Consider the following 9,578-nt stretch of genomic DNA (forward strand, 5'->3'; position numbering starts at 1 on the left):
CGTAAACATAAATTCATTTAGTGCAGCTTGCCAAATATTCTCACTAAAATTCTGTCAAACAATAAGCCTATCTTTGGATCGATTCATTGTTCACATGAAAACTTGAGAATTATACCTATTTATTACTGCATATATTTTTTATTAATTGCCCGACTACCAACTTTTATTTGGACTAATTAGTGGTTGCATAATTAAATAGAAAATAAATATAAGGTTCAATGTTTATTATTTGGACAAATAATAATTTTTTTAGGCCAATTATTATTCACATAAATAATAAGCATTGATTTATTCTTAACTAGCTATCCAAATATATAAATATCAATTATTTGCAAATATAACTCTATCAAATATAAACTTTTTTTTTGTTCGACCAATATTCACATAAATTTACATATCATCATTATATTCTTAGTGTTTCAAAATGAATTAATTTTCACAAAAAAAAATTACTTTACCAGTATTACGTTCAATCAATTTATTTTAAAATTAAATTTTATAAAATACATGAATATAATATAATCTACATTGTTACTAATTTCTTTATGTAACAAAACCAAATACTTATTTAACATAAAAATAATAAACAAAATAATAAGACACAATATATAACTACCATATAATATTGTCAATCTTTATTAATAATACACATAGTTTCATATATGAAAATTGCTAATTTCGTTTTAACAAAAAATAAATTTATAGTATACTATAACAGGAATCAAATTTCAAAAAAAAAAAAACATATATAACACAAACTTGATTATGAATTAATATTCATATCATTATGCGTATCCAAAATATATAATATTGTTAATGTATGTATATAATTTAGTCCAATGTAAACCTTCTTTTTTTATTATTTAATTGATAAATATTTGCATAAATTACACATACAATAACTCTTATATTCTAAAATATAATTAATTTTTATACCAAATCAATGACACACAAATTAAATCGTAGAATATACAAAATACAACTTATTACCAAATATTTTTCTTTTCAGTAAAACCCAATCCATGAAACAAATAAAGAATCAAAACACCTATATGCAGGATCATCATCCATATACCCAAAAGAAGAGAGATGTACACTTTCTGTTTAAAATCCATATAATAACAAAATCATAGGATTTAAATTTAATTACTCAAAACTAATTTATTGTTCATAATGATGAATTTGCACTGAATTATATTTTACAAAAAGTAATATGAGAGGAAGAAGCTTTATTAGTTTGAATATAAATAAATACATCACCAATGAAGAGGGAAAGCTAAACTATCCGAAAAAAAAAAACTTTAATCCAAAATTTAAATATTAACTAGAGTAAATCAATTATTTCTTAATAATTTAATTATAAATAATTCTAATACCACTTGTTAGAAATTTTTAAAATTTTTTAAACCCCAAAACCATCTATGTTAAATTATTAAAAATAAAAAACTACTATTTGTATCCATAAATTTTGCGAACGCTGACAAAAGTACTCATCAAACAAGAAAACTAACGTTGTACCCATGAAAGATGGGTTCCGTGCAACAATAATACCCAAACCCTTATTTTTCGTTGATTTTTTAATAAAATTCCCAAATTACCCCTTCTATCTTCTTTTCCAAATTTCAAATTTCACAACTCTCACCCTTCGTCTTCCTTTGTCGCCTCCAGTTACCATTCCCTCGAGACCCTAGCACCTGATGTCTTCCTCCAACCTTTATCTTCAATCTCCATCTCTCTTTATTCCAATCCTAATTTGTTCTCCAAATCTAAATCCAAATAAACTTTAACATCACTACCCTTGTTGTTTTTTTCTTCTTCGAATGCAACAACAACACTCAGAAAGCACACCCTTTTCAACCTGAATATTGTTGTTCTTCTTATTCCAAAGCAATAAGTAGCAGAGTTCAGCAACAGCCAACAAGAGGCCGGTGGCCATGGTCTCTTTCCAACGGTGACTCCAAACACTGCTCAGCACCGTTGATCTGTAGAAAAAGGGACTGCTGTTAGAGTATCTTCGTGCCATTTGGTGGACTGATATTAGCACTGCAGCCGCCGCTGCTCAGGCTAGGCTTCCAAGGCCACCGCAGAACCCTCTAGAAGGTTGTGGTGGTAGTAACATTATTGTTGAAGGATCTTATTTCACTTTGAGTACTGGAGAACAAGGAGGGATGATGGTGGCAGAGTACATTGATGAGGATGAGCCGAGTGTGATCGAAGACATGGCCAGGGAAATGCAGGGTGAAGAAGGACCCACACTCCCAAGCCCGCCTTCAACTATGACATCATCAGCAAGTGCTGCTCCTCCGGTGAGTTCCCAGCGAAGCTTTTCCTCTGCAAAAAATGCGACCGAGACTATCACATCTTCTGTCTCCGACCTATCTTTCCTTCCGTTCCCAAAGGCTCTTGGTTCTGCCCCTTTTGTTCCCACAATGACACCAAGAAACTAAAATGTATATTTTTTTGTTAATTTCAAACTTCTTTTTTCTTTTTTGTACCATATCTACAAATTCATAATATTTGAACAATAACCTCAGATAATTAATAATCAATAGTTTTTAATCTTTTTAATTTTTTGGTGGCTGGCAGCAGCAGAGGAAGACGAAGGTGAGAGTGGTGAATGTTTGAAATTTGGGGAAGAAGATAAAAGGGATAATTTGGGAATTTTATTAAAAAGTCAACAAAAAATTTTATTAAAAGGGATAATTTTATGGGTACAACGTTAGTTTTCTTATTTGATGGGTACTTTTGTCAGCGTTCGCAAAATTCATGGGTACAAATGGTAGTTTATTCTAAGAAATACTTGAATACGGAAGCGTATTTTAATTCGTGAGCATGATTGAAAGAGTTTTGTTTTATGATCTTTCTCAACCAAAACCTTCTGCATCCCAAATAGGAATGAATCACAACTTTTTTGATAGAAAAAGAAGTACAGAGGCAGCTTTGATCTGCTAGGGACCAAAACACTGAAGTCACTATTTATATTTGAGTGTGACACCCATTAAACCCTAAAACCCAAATAAAATAGTATTTTTGGTTTTATTCTCATTTAATTTGATGGTTATCAGTGGCTAAGAAAAACGGGGTTGAATCTTAGCCTCCTTTTCTGCTGAATATTGCTTTTAGCTTTCTCAAAAAAACTTTGAAGATATTTTTGCTTTTGTCTCGTGTCGAGTTGAGAGACACTTTATTTTTGTCTCCTGAATAACAGAACCAGAAGTAAAGTAGAGAAGAAGAAGTGACACACTGATATATCTTGGTTCAGCTACCTAGTGCAATGTAACGTACATTCAGTCTCCATCACAATTAAGATGGAATTTCACAAGTTTTTTTTAAACACATTACATACACCAATATTTTCCTAGGATCTACCCAATCCAATATGGGATAAATCCATATTCTAACCCAATCTGAATTTGACTAGACCTCAATCTAGCTTTCACTAGCAAAGTGCTAACCCAACTTGCAAGAAAATCTCCACAAGATCATGAACAAAACAGAAAGATGTACAAAGAAAACCAGAGACATCTAATGACTTTTTTTCCTAGTTTAACTCACTACCTTTTACCTCTCATGGCTTTTTCTTACAAAACTCACCATATTTGCCTTTTTCAATAAGATTCAAACAGATTAAACTGAGAAAGAGAAAATACTGAAGGAGAAGAATTCAAGAGCTTAGGAAGCTATGAAAACCAAACCATGTGCTCTGTTATACTCTTTGGCCTTCAACCTTGGCTGTTCACCTTTATTGTAGAAGAGTGAAGCTTCCAAGGTTGAAGCTAGTTCAAGGTTCATAGTGTCTTCTTCATCTTCACAGAGCTTGTAGCGGCTTCATCAGTAAGGAGAGAGAAATTTGAATCTGTTGCATGCAACTCACCCATACTCTCATCCTTTTTCTTCAAACTTCTTCAATCTAGACCGTTGAGCTTTGCTTTGGCTCCAAATTTTGATTCGGACCGTGGATCTTCTGCTATCTAGTTTTGACTTTGATTTCTCCATGGTTGCTTGATTAGTGTTTGAGACTTTGTTGATTTCTTCTTAGTTCCTCTGTGTGGCACAAATGAGAAAATTTTCTTTTTAATGAGCTCTGACCAAATGCAACTTGCTACTTGGTTGTAGCCCTTTCTTCTTACTTAGTTTTGGCAACAACTTTTTGTTTTTTAACACTCCATACCTTCTGCACTTTTCTTTTCTTTCTTTCTTCCTTACTAAGTGATGTGACCAAATTGAAAAGAGAGAGAGAGGAGAGAGAAGAAAAGATTTTGGCTTTCGGTGGAAGCTTCAAAGAAATTAATTGGAATAAATTTGGGGTTCAAGTATCTGAAAGTGGAAATAACTAACTGTATGAGGCTTAAAAGATTTTGGGCTCATTCCTTTATTTCCTCCTATTTGGTTCATGGGCTTGTGATTGGACTTGGCTTAGTTATGATGGATTAAAATGTATGGGCTTGCTTATTTGTTCCTTAGGCCATGTTTTATGATCTTCCTCAACCAAAACCTTCTGCATCTCCAATAGGGATGAATCACAACTTTTCTGATGGAAAAAGAAGTACGGAGGCGGCTTTGATCTGTTAGGGACCAAAACACTGAAGTCACTATTTATATTTGAGTGTGACACCCATTAAACCCTAAAACCCAAATAAAATAGTATTTTTGGTTTTATTCTCATTTAATTTGATGGTTATCAGTGGCTAAGAGAAGGGGGTTGAATCTTAGCCTCTTTTTCCGCTGAATATTGCTTTTAGCTTTCTCAAGAAAACTTTGGAGATATTTTTGCTTTTGTCTCGTGTCGAGTTGAGAGACACTTTTGATGGTTTCAGTGGCTAAGAGAAGGGGGGTTGAATCTTAGCCCCCTTTTTTTGATGCTAACACTTGCTGACCTTCAGAGAAGACTTTTCTATTTTTGCTCGTCACTGGACACGAGCAACTTTGTTTTGTCTCGTCCCTTGCCACGAGACTTTTCTTTTTGTCTCGTCACTTGGCACGAGATAATATCAATTTTTTCTCCTGTGTAGTAGAAAACAGAAATGGAGTAGAAAGAAGAAGAAGATTGCACCCAGATATATCCTGGTTTGGCTGCTAAGTGCAGTGCAGCCTACATCCAGTCTCCATCACAAACATGATGGAATTTCACTATAATCAATCTGATTACAACTTGTAAAGTGCTAACCCAACTTACAAGGGGATTCCCACAGAATCATGAAACACAACATAGATGAACAAAGGAACTCTAAGACATCTATGACTTTTTCTTTTAATTTTGCACTCTCTGCCTTTTTCTGCTCTATGGCTTTTTCATACAAACCTCACTTGTTTGCCTTTTTCCATGAGACTCAAGACATGACAAAATTAAACAGAAAAATTACAAAATGGAATACATTGAAGGAGAAGAGAAATCTGTTAGCTCAGGTAGCTCTGAGAACTATGTGCCTTGCACTCTCAAATTTTCTCCTTGCTTCAAACAGTGGTTGTTCTCCCTTTTTAAAGAAGAGGAAAGCCTCCACACTTGAAGCCAAAACCGAACCAACTTCTTCCTCCTTCAACAACACAGAACCGGTTCGGCCACTTAGAGAGAGAAGAGATAATCATGTAAAACCCAACATGCGATTACCTCTAGTCCTTTCTTGATCATCACCCTTCATCAATCCGAGCTCTCCATCCTTGGCTTCCTCTCCAAGATGGATTTCTGGCCCTTGATGCTTCATGATGATGATGACTTCATCTGCTTCAATCTCTGCCTTCAACCATCACTTCGCCACTCTAGCTACTCCCTGTGGTGGTTGAGCAGAATCAAAGACAAGCCATGCTTCAAGAATCTCCCTTACTGGCCGAATCTTCATCTTCCTTTTCTGAGCATGAAGAGCTCGAGATTACCTCACCAAATCTAACCACATTTGGTGAAAATCTCAGCCACTACATACTTTACTTTTTCCTGCCATCATTAACTTGATGGTCTTGATGCATGCAACTTCTTCTTTTTCTTTGTTGGTGAGCATAGCGTCCATAGCTTCCTGGACAAGGACCGAAGAAAGAAGAAGAAAGAGATGAGAGAGAATGAAAAGAATCTGAAGAGAAGCAATACAAAGTGGTTGAACCAATTAATTGAGAATAGCTTGCTTTTACTTCCCTAGCTTAGAGTGGCGTGTTTGTCATAATAGCCATCAATCAATTCAGCTGTATTTCTCTCTCATATTCCCCATGCATTAATTAACAATGTAATAGATTTTGAAATCCATCACATGGTTAAAAACTTGGTTCCGTTGGAAGCACTTTGCTTTCATTTTTTCTTTGGTTTCAGACCAAGCTTGGAACCATTTATCACTAATAATATTTTGGGCTTGTAACATTGAGATTAAAACTGGCCCATTTAGTTAACATTTGCTTTCCTGATGAAATTGGAATCAAGCAATGAACACATAGGAAGGCTTTCTTTGGGCTTTATAGAAACAAAATTTTCTGGCCCAACTAATAAAACCGTTTCAGCCAAAAATCACATAACAAGAATTATATGGGGCTGAAATGTTAATTAATTGGGCTTGGGATATTTCTTTTCATTTTGGCCCAATAACAAATCTGCACACACAAAATTATTTATTAAGCAAGTATGAATTAAGATCAAATTAATAATTTTGTAATTAAATATTTTAATAATGTTTGTTCATCATCAAAATTAAATAAGAGTTTTCCAAACTCATCAATCTCCCCCTTGATGACAAACATTATTAAAATTGAAATAGAAAGAAATTTAAAGATTGAGTAAGGAATACTCCCTTTGAATTTGAATTTCTCCCCTTTCTAAATGTCACATGGCTCCCCCTTAATGTATGCTATTTTACCAAGGGAAGCACTAACCTGTAACATTTGAATCAAGCTTAAAGTAACAATGTTATTTAGCATATTTATACATGATGCTAAATGCTTAATTTATGAGCAGTTTTAATTTGATAATCAAAACTCATTTGATATCATAAACTGATTTACTGCTCAACCATTTTCATACAACAAAAAGTATCCAAATATTTTTCAAACATTTTCCTGTTTAGGATATCAGAGCAAAACAACATGATGAAAAATATTTGAAGAACAAAACAAGGCAGTTTTTATATTTTACACAATTTAAAGGAACTGCCAAAAATAAATTTTCAATCCAACAAGTTTATCAATGATGAATCAACAGCCAGACATCAAAATAAATCAATCATTATTATAAACCAAATGCCAAATGCAGTTTAAACTGCAGTGACCATAGTAAAACAGATGCAATAACAACATGCATTCTTTGAACAAGGGTGATCATGAATTTTCAATTTGAAAATTTCATCCCCTGTTCTCATGTTTTTCAGCCCCTATTTCATTCCAATTTCAATTTTGGAACCTAAATTTTCTCCCCCTTTTATCATCATGGGGGCACCTGCACAAAACATGATTAACATAGCAAAATATTCAAGATAAAGTAGCAAAATTATATCAAAGTATCCTAGAGATTATCCCAGAGCAGTGAGTATCAAGTCATGCTCATACAAAAAATAGATTGAGCCTAATAGAGCCAATATCAAACAGAAAAAAAATAGTCACTAATCATCAGAGAAATTAATATCTTCTTCCTCAGCTTCTCCTTCACTATCATCTCCCAAGTCTTCTTTAAAATGTTCCATCATCAGATTGACCCTTTCTTTGCAATTTTTCCAAGCTTTCTCGCTCTCATAAGCTTGCTTGCGGACCTCTTTGTGGGGATCGAAACATCATGTCTGCCATGTTCGAAAATTCTCCCAAAATCTGTTTGATGGACTTGATTGTTTTGGAAGATTCTAGCCTGCCTTCAGAGTCACTATCCGATGCAGCAGATTTTCGCCCTTTGGTTTCCTTAGTCGCTCCTCCTCCTCTGATTGAAGACACCTTGTTTTCTACAGTCTCATTTAACAAATCAACTTTAAAGTACTCAAAAATTCTAGTTAAAAATATACCATAAGGCAGGTTAGCCTTTCTGGTGCTTCTAACAGAATCCCACATGTGCCTAATCATAATATAACCAAAGGAGATGGGGGTAGAGGTAACCAAAGCAAATAATATGAGACAGTCAAAAAATGTTACTCGGTTGTGTGAGCCGCTTTGGGGAGTCAGAATATGAGTGATGATTCGGTGAAGCAGAAAATTGACTGGTCCAAGAGCTTTGTGGGTTGGGATGGTGCCATACAATCCAGAAAGGTTCTTGCAAATGTGCTGGAGAACAATTTTGTGTGAAACGCCAACTTGTGTGTCCCATTTCTCCACCATATATGCTCGCGGTCCTTCATCCTTGAAGCCCAAGGCCGCTTCAATTGTCTCAGCATCAAGGGCTATTTGAACCCTTTTGACATAGGAATGAAGGGTGCCGTCAATAAGTCGCATGTTAGCATAAAACTCTCGAACAAGACCTGGGTAGATTGGTTTCTTGATGAGGAGCAAAGGCTTCCAGTTGAGGAGTTCAAACAGAGAGGAGATGTTGATGCCCTTGCTGTTGAGATTTTCAAGATAGGTTGTGCACAAATGACGCTTCTCCATAACCTCTTTGTGGAACTCAAAAGAGGTGCAAGAGTTAAATCTGCTTGGATCAAAGTGAGAGTGAGTCTTGCCATACTTGTCTCTGAATTCCATGGATTCCAAGTTTGGAGGTTCAGTCGTGTCATTGAGTGCAAACCCCTGATTCTTCTGTGAGCTTTTTCCGGGGGTAGTCTTCTTCAGTGATGAGGGTGGAGGTGAAGGAGTGGGAGAAGTATGAGATTCTTGCTCTTCTTCTTCAACTACAGGTTTCTTGTTCTTGCCTCGGCCTGAACTTTTGTGGGCAATCACCTTCTTTCTCATGGTGGTTGTTTGTTTGGACGGTGGTAAAAGAGAAGATGATGAGGTTGAATGAATGTGGATATGAGTGTGGGTTTGAGGTGTTGATGGTTTTTGAGAAAGAAGAATTCTTTCACTCTTTCTTGGCGCGGTTTTCTTTTTCATGGTAATGGAGGAATGAAATATGAAAGGTTGGGGGTGATAACCAAATTGAGTGGGAGAGAGGCAAGGTGGGTGACGCATTAAATGAGGCTTAGAGAGAGAGAATGGTGGAAGTAATGACCATTATAGGGTGGTTATTACCCAAAAAAATGATTTCCCTTTTAACTTTTGAAATCTAAAACTGAAAAGTTGTTGCCTTAAATCAAGGGATTTGATGGAGAGAGGGATTTGATTTGACAATAACCACTTCCAAGAAGATATGATGACACAAGGAAGAAGATTCTTATGAGAGATAACTAACAAAACTGTTATGGTGGGGTCATAGAATTTTGGTGGGGCCCATAAAAATTTGAATTCTGCGTTGCCTCCCCCTTAATCATAGCTCTTTCATTATGCCATTATTTCCATCTCGTCCAAACCTGCGAGCAAAACAGAACAAAGTCACACATTCACAAATTTTCAATGAAACTTAAATCAAACATTCCCAAACTTTTTCTCAATGTACAGAATCTGTCTTCACAGAGAGGTTTTGTAAAAATATCAGCAATTTGGTCTTCAGATTTTACAAATTGAATATCAATAGTACCCTTTTGCACATGTTC

The sequence above is a fragment of the Arachis duranensis genome, chromosome 10, assembly GCF_000817695.3.
Source record: "Arachis duranensis cultivar V14167 chromosome 10, aradu.V14167.gnm2.J7QH, whole genome shotgun sequence".
Taxonomy (NCBI): domain Eukaryota; kingdom Viridiplantae; phylum Streptophyta; class Magnoliopsida; order Fabales; family Fabaceae; genus Arachis; species Arachis duranensis.